Source organism: Crassostrea angulata, chromosome 2 (genome assembly GCF_025612915.1).
Source record: "Crassostrea angulata isolate pt1a10 chromosome 2, ASM2561291v2, whole genome shotgun sequence".
Taxonomy (NCBI): Eukaryota; Metazoa; Mollusca; class Bivalvia; order Ostreida; family Ostreidae; genus Magallana; species Magallana angulata.
The window spans coordinates 58,772,012-58,788,185 of NC_069112.1; the positions used below are offsets into that span (position 1 = coordinate 58,772,012).

Here is a 16,174-nt window from a genome sequence, read left to right on the forward strand (position 1 = left end):
CGTTAAACATATAACAGACTCAAAACATATGTTTAACATATATTTGTGGTAATCATATGTTCAACGTATGTTTAACATATTTTGAACATATGTTTGTTTAAAACATATGATCAGCATATGTTTTACATTTGCGTTATGTTAATTAGACATGTTTGTTTGCTTAAATTTTTACATATGTAGTAATGAATACATGTATGAACAAATTGTATAATCAACATTGGCCAAGCATTTTTTTCATATGAAGTGTTTCGTTAACAAATCCGGATTTAAGCCTGAATCGGTTTTAGATTTAGTGTTCATAAACATACGTCATATTTTACGTCATGGAGTCAGAAGATCAATCTGCAGGATGGATTTTAACTTGTACTTATAAGGTAAGAATGCGTTTTCATTTACCTATTTATAGTAGCAATGAGTCAATCTACGGGCTGTAACGTAGTTATGTTCTTTTAGAGAATTCGGATTGAAAAACCATACTGCAGCCTTCCGTATAAAATAATGTAAGCATACAGTAATGTCAACGACCGATGGTCATCATTGTTGTTTAACTATTGAAAACCAGCTCTATAATTGAACCTCTAAAGCTGTTGAAATCGTTTTAAAAATACAGTGAATAAATCATACATTAAATATCATGTTTACGAATGACAGAATGTAGAATATCTCAGAAAAGTTTAGGTCTGTAAATTTCTTCACACAAAGCTACAACTCAACAGCTTACTGGCTATAGTTTATTTAGACCTAATAAGTTTGATGGTAAACAAGCATAACAATGTGGTTTTGAAAGATATATTAAGATCAGACGCATTTAAAAACTTGGAAAGTGAAAGTAGCCCCCAAAACTAGAGCAAAGCTCATTGCAAAGCAACGAGCATGTCTTCTATTGCTGTTTTAAATCAGTTCTTAATTATAAAAAAAAGTCTTTACAATTCCACAGGGAAATTCCTAATGAATTGTTTTGTGTCAACACAAATTGTACAATGATTTATATCTTCTCATTGAAATATTTATATCAATTCAATTCACTTTTCATTATAGTATAAAAAAAATCTTTATCAATATTTATAGTGTAATTTTTATTACATGCTAATTGAAAAAAAGTGTTTTTATTTTAGGAATGTAGTGACGACTAATGGACACATCACAGATGGCATCAATTAACACAGTGTCAGAGATTATGAAGAAGTAAGTACATAATTATAAAAATTTCCTACACTTTCAAAACTGCAGCATGATGGATTTTTTTAAAACTTGTAATATTATTGTAGTAAAGTTAACTAGGTTCAATTAATATCAAATAATGAGTGACACTGTTTGACAGAGTATTATAATTTGTAGCAAATGGAGTAGTAGTGCAGAGGTTTGTAAGATTTCTTGGATGCAGTTTGAAGATGATGAAGTGATGAAAGATCCAGGATCCAGATATATTCTTCTTGTGCTCAAAGATATCTGGCTGCACTACATTTGCTATACAAATTATGGTAATACAATTTAAATATGGCTCTGACTGTATGATTGATTCTAATTATAAAATCTTCTTAGTTCTAATGATTTTTTGTAAGATTTTAAAATCTCAATTTGTAAAAATAACTCAAATATATTAATGGTTTTCCACTTCTTAATTTGCAAAATTTTAAAAGGTCTGATGGTTGTATTTGCATATGTATTAACATTTTAGACAGAAGTTTAGACTTGACTTGTGAAATGATAAAGAACACATTGAAAAAGAAGTTGGACAAAAAGTGAGATTAATGCAGGTACAGTACTAGTTATAAATTTCTCTCTCTCTCTCTCTCTCTCTCTCTCTCTCTCTCCCCAGTACTTGCAAATGATGTAAGTATTCAACAAACATTTACTTAAGGAATAGAATGAAAAAAATTAACTCATGTTGTATTTGCAACTTAATCTTGATACTCTTCAAACTTTTGTTTTAATAATGGAACAACTGAGGCAATTGTAAACTTATAAACTATCTTAAAAAGTGTTACATTCTCTCTGTTTCTTTTTCAGAAACAATTAAAGCTGCAGTGAGTGAGAACCATTCACAGGAGAATAACAAACTTATCTATATGATATTTGCAACAATAAAAATGATATGTATTTTTATCTCTGTTTTTTTTTTCATCAGGTAGCTGGAGCTTCAAAATTAATGCGATTTTTAAAAGACTCAGTGTTGTAAAACCAGGATAATCAGTTGAAGAGGCTAATTCAGAAAGAGAATTTGTACCAACAATGGATTTAAAAAAAAATATTTAAAGGCATATTTTCAAATATGCATAAGACATATGTGAAACACGTTGTGTAAATAATCCCAAAGGATAAAGAAAATGAGTGAACACAAAAATGAAATTAACATATGTTCAACATATGTCTAACATATATTTATAAACATATGGTAATCATATGGTTATCAAAAACATATGTTTAATATATGTTAAACATATGATGAACATATGTTTATGAACATATGTTTAACATATGGTGCTCGATTTTTATGGCGAACATATGTTTCAGAACATATATTCAACATATGTTAAACATATGTTGAACATATGTTGCAATTTTACCTGTGTAGTGGTCTCCCATAATGGGCAGCAAGTTTTCCATTATCCTTCTGCAAAGATGTATTAACAATTGGCATCATTTCAGATCTGAACCATCCATAACTTCATCTAATGCATGCATATGTTGAACATGACTGTCTGCAACTATTCCATCTCTGGAAGGAGTATGTTCTGGAGTATGATCTGGACCATCCATAACTTCATCTGATGCATGCACATGTTGAACATGACTGTCTGCAACTATTCCATCTATGGACGGAGTATAATCTGGAGTATGACCTGTTATGATCTTCTAAGGAATATATAGCAAATCAATTTTTGTACAGGACGACACTAATTCAATTTTGCACCAAGTAAGGCTTCTTAACAGCCTTTTCTACGGAAATATGGATAACAGAAATTTTAAACCATGATATTTTTGTCATTTTAGTAGAAAAGAACATTTTTGTAAAAAAAAATTAACATGAAAAATGCAGCTCATATTGCTTTAAATTTGCCTACGCTAATTGTCTACAGGCGTAATGTATGTCACTGGATAAGGAGAATTTATTAGACTATATTACTAAAGTTTAACACGTGTGTGGTGTATTTTCCTAGTAATGGGAGCAATTGTACAACCATGTAAATGCAATCGTCCCCCATGGATACAAACAGAGCGTGCATGAGGATAGGAATAAACGAAATATTTTAGTTCAGATGGTTTTTTAACAAGATAATATTTGGTCTTTAAATAACATGTTTATTTTTAAAAAATGCATATCCATGCACAATATTTTCATTTCGCGAGGGGATGCTCCGCTTTGCGGTGCCGTTGTATTTATCATCAATTGACGTGTTACTCTCAGTGCATGGCAACAGTACAGAATATGTGTCGCCACAGGCTCTTGAGACAGCAGGTAAAAGGCAATCCGTTTTGATCAGCATATTTATTTATGAACAATACAACAGCTTCTCACCTCAGCAGAATGAACCTCAATTTCTAAATAAAAATATTTATCATTTGAGTAAATATATCTTTGAATAAATATTTATTTTTTTTGAAATACGCTACAAGTATCTTTAGTGGCTCGACATCGGGACCGGTGTATGATGAAAATTACCCCCTCCTCAACCAGAAAAAGACAGAGATTAATGTAGAGGGCTTCATACTTACTACACTTCGGTAAATTATATATAAAAAGGATATACTCATGCTTTCACTTTCGTATATTCCCGTTTTGGGAAAGATAGATTTACTCAACGACAAATCGTTTGAGAGTACTGGAGAATGACTTACATTAAGTTTGCTGGTTTAATAACACAATAAATTTCGAAAAGAGCCTTGTGGTATTTTTTTTTTTTAGATTTATTCATTAAATCAGTTTTACATCAAATATAATAAACATAGATAACATCAACAAAATATAGAATGTACATATGCTCTAAATTGATTTTACAAAATTTTGGAAAATTCTATAGTCTACGAATGAATTGTGACTTTTTAAAACAGAAGCATAGAATACAGTAGATAACTTTACATGGTTCAAAATATTGTAATTTGTTTCTTCTAAGGAATGTACCCGACAATTTTCACTATATCCCAAGGCCTATGAAGATTTACAGGCAAGTTACAAAGAATATACCTTTCGACGACAAAGAGAGATAACTCTTAAGAATGTGGACGTCCTTTTGAGACTAAGGTAAATACGCACACTATATTTACAATCTATCACACAACGTTGACTGTTGTCATTTTATACTCTTATTTAATTATCTTGTTTAGATTCATTATCAATATACGATTAAGTTAAAGTAAGTATATAAACAATGTACACTTCTGGGTGATCAATTCAACGATTTATATCTTATATGCCCTTGATTTTTTAATTCATTTAAACACTTTACTACACAATAAGTACTTAACTTTGCAACATTATCAAAACAATAAACATATGAATATAATTTATAGTATATATACACGTTTTGATTTTTACGCCTTTTACATTACTAATACACTTGCTTCCTAAATATAATGAGGATCTGAAACACTTTCCACAATACAATCAAGGTATTCATATTTGGTAAACAAAAACTTCACGTACTACATAAATATATCATGACAATTCTGATCGGTAATTATGCTCGATAATCAAATACAATCCTCCAAAATCATAACTTAAACAAATCAACAATTTCATCGTGCTGCGGATGGCTCGGCAAAACCTTCATTAACAGTTTCACGTCCACCTTTTCCATAGACTTGAATGAATTCTCATATTCCTCGACTGAAATGCCCACGTTGGTATTCTTGTCAAGAGACCTCAAAGTAGACGGGGAAGATTCCAGGAAGGCGTCTCTATTAACTTTTCCGCATTTCATCAACAACCTCAATCCCTCTTTCTCAAGTTCCTCCAATTCATCTTTAAATACGATTATCAATATTACTTAAATTTACCTATTTCATAAAAATCAATGTACATTATTAATAGTCATTAGTGTGAATTATTAAGATTATAAATTATTCTTCACTGAGATACTTACGCAGTATACTATCTTTTTTTGATCCTTTTAAACGCATCTGAATATGTCGGAGTGTTGCAAACGAACCTTTACTGGACTGAATTCATTTAAGAATCCGCTTGCGGAAGGATTGGACTTTTTCAATACTACTTGCGGTAGTTTTCTGTAAACTTGTTACAGCCTGTAAAATATTATACATCCTTTATCAAAAAAAAACAACAAATGAAATATTTAGGAAAATTAAATGTTAATTAAGACTTATTTCAATTATAACACTACGTTATCTTAAAATATTATAAATGTGTTAACATCTGTGGGAGTACCTGTATAAAAAGTGATATATGCTGATATAAGATATAAGCAAAATTTCACATTTTTTGAAACATAAATTTCGATGTAACTTTTTAAGAAGTAGACGTGGGTAAATCAAACACTAGGAGGACAACGTTCAAGATGTCTACATTAAGGATTTGTAAATTAAAACTACTTGCTACTGATCATCTCGGAGCCTTTGCAGGTACACGAGACCCACTAAAAAATATTCAAAGGGGAATAACTCAAAACCGGAAGTAGCTATTTCACAATATTTTGTGCTATGGTGAGCTATTGACATTTACAATAAACCCTAAAAATGTGAATCAAATCTAATGACAAACAAGCGATACATTACAGTTTTAATAAACGTCTAGAAGAAAAAGAATAATAATGAAGAATTTCCAACAGAATCAGTACAAGGTCTTTCGTTGGAAACGGAAGACCTTAACTAGAAATATGAGAGGATGCTTGTACATTTTTATTTCAATACAAGTTTGAAAAGGCTAGTATTGTACATGTACGGCATTATGAAGACAAATGGGGCAAAAAAATCAAAAAAGTTCAGTCTTATAGAATCTGAACTTATCATGAAAATTTCAATTAACACTGTGCAGGGAATATATATAATGCTTTGTTATAATTCATGAATTTGATAATTATTATGATATCATGATGCAGAGGAGTAAAAAAATGGTCTGAATATTGATTTTTAAAAACACCATTCAAACGAAACATTCATTGAAATTTTTTTTACAGATCTTTGATTCGAAACTATCTGTCACTGTATCCATTCCACCATTGTGCACGGGAAATGAGTAGCAGAGGCAGAAGTCATGAGTAAGTGGGTTTCAGTCAGTTTGTGATCATGATTCTATAGATACTATATTTTACGATTTTTTTCTTTATTTGAGATTTTTCATTTATTTGAAGTACATCATGAAATTTTTTACGGGAATGTTTTTATTACTGTAAAGATGGATGATCTTGCCTTAGCAACATTGCCTCGCTAAGTATTGCTTAAGGGGAATCATCAGAATTTAGACTCTCTCGATAAAGAGTAATTGTTCCAAACTTATATAAATAACTAAAATAATACATCCGAGTTTGGACTTCTCATCAAGTTAGAAAAATCTATATTTTACCCAACGCAGAATTTAGAATGGTTAGAAATTCAAAGTCTTTTTCTATTTCAGTGCCCACAAGATGTAATAATAACGACACATTTGGTTCATCGATTTATATCTTATATGCCCTTGATTTTTTAATTCATTTAAACACTTTACTACACAATAAGTACTTAACTTTGCAACATTATCAAAACAATAAACATATGAATATAATTTATAGTATATATACACGTTTTGATTTTTACGCCTTTTACATTACTAATACACTTGCTTCCTAAATATAATGAGGATCTGAAACACTTTCCACAATACAATCAAGGTATTCATATTTGGTAAACAAAAACTTCACGTACTACATAAATATATCATGACAATTCTGATCGGTAATTATGCTCGATAATCAAATACAATCCTCCAAAATCATAACTTAAACAAATCAACAATTTCATCGTGCTGCGGATGGCTCGGCAAAACCTTCATTAACAGTTTCACGTCCACCTTTTCCATAGACTTGAATGAATTCTCATATTCCTCGACTGAAATGCCCACGTTGGTATTCTTGTCAAGAGACCTCAAAGTAGACGGGGAAGATTCCAGGAAGGCGTCTCTATTAACTTTTCCGCATTTCATCAACAACCTCAATCCCTCTTTCTCAAGTTCCTCCAATTCATCTTTAAATACGATTATCAATATTACTTAAATTTACCTATTTCATAAAAATCAATGTACATTATTAATAGTCATTAGTGTGAATTATTAAGATTATAAATTATTCTTCACTGAGATACTTACGCAGTATACTATCTTTTTTTGATCCTTTTAAACGCATCTGAATATGTCGGAGTGTTGCAAACGAACCTTTACTGGACTGAATTCATTTAAGAATCCGCTTGCGGAAGGATTGGACTTTTTCAATACTACTTGCGGTAGTTTTCTGTAAACTTGTTACAGCCTGTAAAATATTATACATCCTTTATCAAAAAAAAACAACAAATGAAATATTTAGGAAAATTAAATGTTAATTAAGACTTATTTCAATTATAACACTACGTTATCTTAAAATATTATAAATGTGTTAACATCTGTGGGAGTACCTGTATAAAAAGTGATATATGCTGATATAAGATATAAGCAAAATTTCACATTTTTTGAAACATAAATTTCGATGTAACTTTTTAAGAAGTAGACGTGGGTAAATCAAACACTAGGAGGACAACGTTCAAGATGTCTACATTAAGGATTTGTAAATTAAAACTACTTGCTACTGATCATCTCGGAGCCTTTGCAGGTACACGAGACCCACTAAAAAATATTCAAAGGGGAATAACTCAAAACCGGAAGTAGCTATTTCACAATATTTTGTGCTATGGTGAGCTATTGACATTTACAATAAACCCTAAAAATGTGAATCAAATCTAATGACAAACAAGCGATACATTACAGTTTTAATAAACGTCTAGAAGAAAAAGAATAATAATGAAGAATTTCCAACAGAATCAGTACAAGGTCTTTCGTTGGAAACGGAAGACCTTAACTAGAAATATGAGAGGATGCTTGTACATTTTTATTTCAATACAAGTTTGAAAAGGCTAGTATTGTACATGTACGGCATTATGAAGACAAATGGGGCAAAAAAATCAAAAAAGTTCAGTCTTATAGAATCTGAACTTATCATGAAAATTTCAATTAACACTGTGCAGGGAATATATATAATGCTTTGTTATAATTCATGAATTTGATAATTATTATGATATCATGATGCAGAGGAGTAAAAAAATGGTCTGAATATTGATTTTTAAAAACACCATTCAAACGAAACATTCATTGAAATTTTTTTTACAGATCTTTGATTCGAAACTATCTGTCACTGTATCCATTCCACCATTGTGCACGGGAAATGAGTAGCAGAGGCAGAAGTCATGAGTAAGTGGGTTTCAGTCAGTTTGTGATCATGATTCTATAGATACTATATTTTACGATTTTTTTCTTTATTTGAGATTTTTCATTTATTTGAAGTACATCATGAAATTTTTTACGGGAATGTTTTTATTACTGTAAAGATGGATGATCTTGCCTTAGCAACATTGCCTCGCTAAGTATTGCTTAAGGGGAATCATCAGAATTTAGACTCTCTCGATAAAGAGTAATTGTTCCAAACTTATATAAATAACTAAAATAATACATCCGAGTTTGGACTTCTCATCAAGTTAGAAAAATCTATATTTTACCCAACGCAGAATTTAGAATGGTTAGAAATTCAAAGTCTTTTTCTATTTCAGTGCCCACAAGATGTAATAATAACGACACATTTGGTTCATTGCAGTAATGAGTGAAGAGTGTTGGCCAGAGAGTTGGAGAAAGTGGTCGGAAAGATTATGTCAATGTCGCCGGTTATGGGTAAAGAAAAAGAAGTTGATACTAAATTTTAATATGTGGGTTGGAGTGCATAAAAGAATTTTTTAATGATGGTTTTATAAGATAGTTATCTGCATTTCTCTTGATAAAAAGAAAATACACAGAATTGAGATTTCTGGATTAATAATGATTTTAGTGTTCTGATTCTTTAGTAAAACGTTGGGAATGGGAGTTTGGATTACAATAAAGTACAGATTATGATTAAGATTCATTCTGTAAAGCAGACTATAAATTGCCAGAACTTAGCTACGTTAAATTTTCAATAAGAAACTTAAATTTTCCTACACTTATTGTCTACATGCGTAATGTTGCTAATATATATCGCTGAATAAAGAGCATTTATAAAACTATATTACGAAAGATAAGTGATGGGATTCGGTGAGATTTTCATAATCGATAATCGGTTTCCTGCAACTAAATAATTATCGATTATAATCGGAAACGTTTAATTTTATAGTGTAGTGCTAAATAAATGTAAAGAAACAAGTGACAATGAACAGATTACTATGCTTTCATAATTTGATTTACTTAGTATTTCTAGCGATACAAAAACTATATTCAAAAGATTTTCCTTTGTACATGTATGCAGTCCAACATTAATTTTCTTGAAACCAAAATACGTCAAAATTCTAGAATGTGCTATATTTCCCGAGTAAGAATATCGATCTCGTCTGACATGTCAGCCATTTTCAGACCCTGGCCTTTAGAGGGTTTAGATAGTTCGCGTCTAGAATATTCTGCTTATGATATGTGCTCGTTGAACGGGAAAGAAACCTTAATCGTAATGAAACCTTTTATGATCGAGCGCTTAGAATGCAATAACAATCGATGATTAGAACATCACTACTAAAGGTTAACACTTTAGTGGTGTGTTTTCGCTCTTGACTGGAATGTTAGCAAAACAATTCGGCGGAATATTGACTGTTTTCACTATTCTCGCCACCTCTTGACCATTGTTCATTAGATTAACATGAGTAGAACCTTCCTGTAAATACAAAGATCTAGTGCCCCAATCAATGCATGCCTTTTGTTTTTCCTTAAAATCAGTACCTAATATAATAGGCTGACACAAATCCTGAATAACATAAAAAGTTTGAACCAAATTCAGATTTGCAATTTTAATTTTTAAGTCAATTTTTCCATTCACATTATGCGCTGTTCCTCCTGCTCCCGTTATGAAAGAGATTGCTGAATTTTGAAATGTGTCAGTACGCTTTTGAATTCTTTTCAAAGTTTGTGAATTAATTGCTGAAATTGTGGAACCAGTGTCTAAAAGAGCTTTGAATTGAATATTTTCAACAAATAGCGGAATCAAACATTTTTCTTGAAAAGAAATTAACGTACCAACAGAATTTGTTTCTTGCCCATCTCTAGAATCTAAATTTTTGTGAGAACGATAAAATTTAACTTTTGCTCGAGATTTCAAATTCAAATTTCTAGGAAAATTTTTAAATTTGCTTTTACCTCTTTGATTCAAATTACATCGTTGTTTAAATCGAAATTTTGAAAAATTTTGTCTGTTTAAAACTGTCCCAAAATTCCTAGAGACAGGCGCGAATTCCTTTTGTATTGCCAAAGTTTTTCTGCATGCCCTTGAAAAATGACCAATTATGTTACAATTATAACAGACCGTATTTTGGGCACGGCATCTATTTACCATGCACATGCCAAGACAATTTCCACACGGGGGCGGAGTTATCATGCGAGGGTATCTTGTTTTGAACTTATTACTTTGGACTTGCGCAGTGACCGGTGACCGTGATCTAGCCCTTGTAAATCGAGGATTTGGTCGTCTTGACCTCTCATGTGGTTCATAGAACCTGACCCTTTGAGATGCTCTCTCTCCAAATGTGGGCGCACGCTGTACAGGTGGTTGCTGTACATATTGCCATGACTTAGAATACTGTTGAGGCATATATGGTTGGGCGTATTGCTGACCTTGGGTCATCTGATTGACTTCAGACTTTTTTACCATCTGATCTTTAATGCTTTTGATTTCTGTTGACGAATTTTCATAAGTTTCCAAAGCAGTGACTTGGTTTGATTGCGATTTTTCAGCCAAAATAGCAATTTGTCTTAATTGTTCCATAGTTTTAGGATTTTGAGTTACTACAAAAGCTTTTATTTCTGATTTTAACCAATTCATAGCAACGGAAAGCAAAACTTTCTCAGGAACATTTTTGATGGAAGCAGTTTTGATCAATCTAGACAAAAAATCGATCACAGGTTCTGTTCCGCCTTGTTTCATTTGTAACACAGATAAATCTAAAAAAAATTCCAATTCTTTGAATCTTTCAAAAAACAAAGGTTTAAACATAAGAGAATTTGATTTTTGCTGTTGCTGTCTCATACAAAATTTTCGCATGACCCTCTAAATAAAATGGAAAGGCATCCAATGCTTTGTCGTCAGCCAAGTCATGAAATTTAGCCCATTGACAAAAACTCTCAAACCATGCATTTACATCTTATATACCGTCTCCTTTAAATTTGTCTAATTTAATTTTTGAAGACATGCCTAAGTTTCTACCTGAAGCTGATGTAATCGTTGATCCTCCAAAAATCGTCGGATTGTGTCTTGTGTTTGTTCCCGAACGCGCACTCTGTACGTGGTCTTCTGTCGCACGCGTATTCCCGTCCTGGTCCTCTGCGTCCTCATATGCTTGCTGCGAATGACTCGACCAACCGTCGTCGGAAAAGGTTCCAAATCGACCACGAATTTGCCCCTTTCCTAGATTCGCACGCAGAAAAGTTTTAAAGTTCAAAGGTGTTGTCTTGGACGGATCTACAGTACCGTTGGGCTCTGTCTCGTGATCGTAACCGTGCTCCCCGAGTTTATCTTTAGTTGAATTTTCGTTATGTTAGGCGGTGGGGCTGACGGAGGATTTTTCGCCTAATACCTTTCCTGCTAACTTGAACTTGGCTCCGCCTGTCTCCGATAATTGTCTAGGCGTAACTTTAAGTTCAAACCAAATTGGAGGAGATTCTGTTGAAATATTCCAATAGTCCGGTTTAAAAGTATTTGAATTGAACAATATTTCGTTGTCCGTATCGTCAGGCTGTATATATTTATCCAATGATAACTTTGAACCTAGGTTATCCACGGAACGTCTGGACACCACACGTTTAAGTTTATGGAATGGAGTCAGTTTAATTTGTGACGTGTTTTCTGCCATTCATTTGCCATTCATGTAAAATATTGTAATGTTAACCGTAACACACTGCCTTAGCTCCGGATCGTTTTATTCCTAGGGCTGCAGGCCTGGGGGAAGCCTGCAAACGCACCCTAATAAAGGCCTGGGGGAAGCCTGTACCGTTCTTTCAGCGACGAAGATGAAACCCCGGATTCTCCTCACCACTTATTATGACAATTCTTAGTGTTACTGGGGTAAACTTGTCATAATGTACGGGATCTTGAAATCGCTGTTTAACCGAAGGAATCTGGACTGCTCACCGCTATGGGGAGTGGCGTCCTACCCGCTCTGGGATGTAAATTCTTTACCCAAGCTCTGAATATAGAACAACGCAGACAAGACTTCGGTTTACCACTCATTTATTAAATATTATTAACCTTTTATTTTTATAATTGATAACAAATTCCCATTTTTAACCAATTAACAAATCAATATAATACATAATAATTATAAATATTGAAATCCTCTGAACAACTTATAATATGATATTACCTGAATATAGAACAACGCAGACAAGACTTCGGTTTACCACTAATCCAAAAGTCCTATCTCCTCCGTCTATATGCCCTAACCTACGTCACCTCAACCTCCGTACCCTTATATGTTTATCTCACAACGCGTTCACTTACTCCGACGCGGCGTGGTCAGTTTATATCGTATTTTATATTTAACACTTAGCCACTAACTCGGTTCCGTGTTTCTTATCATATATCAGCAATACAATTCCCCTAATGATGCACACATTTCCCCTAGTTCATCTCTTAAGAATTCTCTATCTACTGACCAGCGGAAAATAATCTTATGAACGAATCTGTACACGTGTTTCTAATCATAGCGGCGGTATATTTAGCCTATATTTACCCACATGTACTTGAAGCAAATTTAATGTAAAATAGTATTATGATAAATACACCCCACAGTGTGCATGGTGATAGGAATAGAGGAACTATTTTGATTCAAATTTGTTTTTAACTAGCTAAATATTTCGTCTCTTCAATTACATGTTTTTGTAAGAAATGCGTGGACATTTTCCACGCACAATATTTTCATTTCACTAGGGGATGCTCCTCTTTTTAATAATTTGAAACAATTTTCATCAATGACTTAAAATTATTTAAACTTACATTCTAACAAGTTTGTTCCCCACTTTAATTCCAGTTAGTGGTAGTCTCGTGGAGAACACACTGGTTGGAAAGAGTTCTTTGAGGAGTGCAGGAGGAATTAAAATCAATTCCTCAATCCCCTTAACCTCGACATCAGCAAGTCCACTGAAAAAAAGAAAAAAAGTGTGTAAACTTTTGATTAGCAAAGAATGATATGCTCATCATTTTGAAGGTTTATATAATATAAAACAATATCATAAGCACGGTTGTCTCTAAAATTGTAGTACAAGAAGGAAATAAAAAAGTAAAAGGGGTCTGGGGGGTCTAGCTTATAGCTAGATTGTGTTTGAAATGCAAAATAGCCGGGTAATTACGTCATTTTAGACGGGGGGATTCTCTTCCCCCCCCCCCCCCCCCCGGGTGTTAGAGACAACCCTGCAAAAGGATATGAAATTACAAGTACATCAGATGTATATTATGTTATTCAGAAATGATTTAAAGAGATATTATTTGAAAAACATTAACTATAACCCCCCACTACTTAGGAAAAGGAATAGATTGTTTTACCCTTGTGAGTCTGTCAGTAACAAAAAATGTCACATTTATTTTCAGGAACTATTCATCGGAAACTTGAAATTTATCACACTTTTTGCCATAAAGTGGGATTAATAATTTTCGTAATTCCTAATAAAAACAACGTCCTCAAGTAGTGTTTGTTCAAGTTTGTTCAAACTATAAAGCCAAGGGTAAGGTGGAGCCACAATAAGGGCGTGGATGGAATTTTTATTTAGGAATATGTTAAGAAAATCTTTAAAAATGTCTTGTAAAAATATGATGACCTAGATAAGCTGCAACTTTTATGAAATTATCCACAGATTGTTTATAGATTCAAATTTATCAAAATCGTGCCATGTTTGTGTTAAGGATTGGAGGATTCCATATATTACATTGGGAAAAAAGTAAAATATTCTGAAAAACTCAAACCCAAAATTTTTATATGTTTTTCATTTTGAGTTGCTTAGACTGTGGCCCCATGACTATTTTTGGCCCTAAATGGGTGTAAAGTTTGATTTAAGTTTAAAGATATGATCTTCTTGAGAACTGCAGTACTCAATATATGGTACGACTATAAAATTTTTCTGTAATAAAAGGGGATCGTTGTAAAACATAATATCTGGATAAAAATTTGAAATTTATTTTCTCATGTTCATATAGAATCTATTCTACCACATTCTCCAGATATATAATTATCTCAAACGAAGTTTGGAGACTTATTGTTTTTGTACAGTTGGTTGTTATTCTTCTTCTTTCCCACTCTGATCTAGTTCGTTGTGTTGCTCAGAGAGGGCTGAACAGAATTGTATAAAATTCTAGGATATGATAGGCCTGCATAGCTAGATCTGCATCCTGGTTTGATTTGTCTCATTTGGGGTTAGCTAACCCCTTTTCTGGGGGGGGGGGTAAAATGGGTGTGGGGTCTAACATTGAACCTTATTGGAAAAAACGTGGACTTTTTTGGAAATTGTTATAACTTGAAAATGGACAGATATAATTATAAAAGTTTTTTGGATTATATATTGACTAGTATAGGTATTATATGGGATTTATTAGATCTGACCCATGGAGTCATCCCCACCCCCAGGAATTGGAAGTGCCCAAATATCTTGAAAACGGTTGACTTCCCTATCCTTAAACTATATATATTCTTGTTCCTTGTGTCAAAGGGCATCAATTGGTATGTAGGTCATGGGCCCCTGGGGTGGTCCTGATCTCCCCCCCCCCCCCTCGAACAGGAAGTGCCCAATTATCTTGAAAATGGTTGTGATCTCCACCCTTAAAAACCCCTTAACCATATATATTCGTTTTCCTTGGTTCATGTTGGTTCACCTGATGTATAGTAAATGACTCCCTACAGAAATAAAAAAAAATCAAGTTTTAAATCTTTTTGTCTGTAAAGTTTGACCCCAGTGAGTCATTCATACTCCCTTTTATTTGGGAAACATTTGGACCCATGTGTTTTTTAAATCAATTGAGTTTTTATCATGCAGCAATATACAATATTATAGAATCAAATACAACCATACTTTTAATACTTAATAATACTATTTAAATAATGAAAAAAAATATCTACAATTTTTTTTAACTTTTAAGATATTTTTAACTTAAAACTTTTAAGGAATTTGGTAAGTCAATTTGCAATTAATTTTAATTTAATTACCGGTGTAAGACTAAAACTAATAGATTTTAATAAATTTTATTTACTACAAAGAAGTCAACTAACATATTTGTCTTTATATTTTTTTTTAAAGTAAATATTTCGAAATGAATGGTCAATAACGAAATTGGAATGATTTCTGGGAAAAAATCACACTTCATTGTGGTTTGTTGGGGGGGGGGGGGAGAGAGAGAGAAATTTTCATTTATAGATGTTTTCTGGTTTTTTTAAGATTGAGAGTCTAAAAACTGGTGGCATCTAACATCAACATGGTTTTATTGGAGTAGACTTTTGGTGATTAAAGTAGTCTTGAGCTTTTTTTAAAAAATGTATTGCATTTATTCACACTTTTAGTTCATGTTTTTCGAAATAGATGCATATTAAAAGTAATTAGATTTCAAAATGTTTGTCAAATAATATATCTCTTACTTTGATGGTAGTGCTTTGGGTAGAATGGACTTCTTTTTTTCTTTGTATGACGCCACCTTCAAGCATTTTACCTCGATATTTGAGCCTACTGCCGTGGAAAGGGATAACTTGGTTCTCCACAACTTAATGGCAACACATCCCAATCCACATCCAATTTGTATTTTTTCAAAAAGTTTACACACTTATTATGTTATCATGTTAGATTTATCAAATCCTCTTACACCATTTATTAAAAAAAATCGTAAATATAAGTCTGAAAACGATAGACATGAATTGATAAAACTTTTGACGCCTCTAACTCCCTAATTATCGGGGC

General features: G+C 32.6%; 1 long non-coding RNA gene and 1 pseudogene across 1 annotated transcript; one reads left to right on the top strand and one right to left on the bottom strand.

The window, feature by feature from the left end:
• Window positions 1-284: 284 nt before the first annotated feature.
• LOC128173720 (uncharacterized) lies at window positions 285-2,124 on the top strand. The gene is made up of 5 exons (XR_008242544.1): window positions 285-374; window positions 1,116-1,185; window positions 1,339-1,481; window positions 1,679-1,757; window positions 2,011-2,124. It is a non-coding gene; the product is annotated as an uncharacterized LOC128173720 (long non-coding RNA).
• An 8,317-nt stretch (window positions 2,125-10,441) lies between these two features.
• Window positions 10,442-11,433, bottom strand: LOC128174578 (uncharacterized; annotated as a pseudogene).
• Between the last annotated feature and the right edge of the window lie 4,741 nt (window positions 11,434-16,174).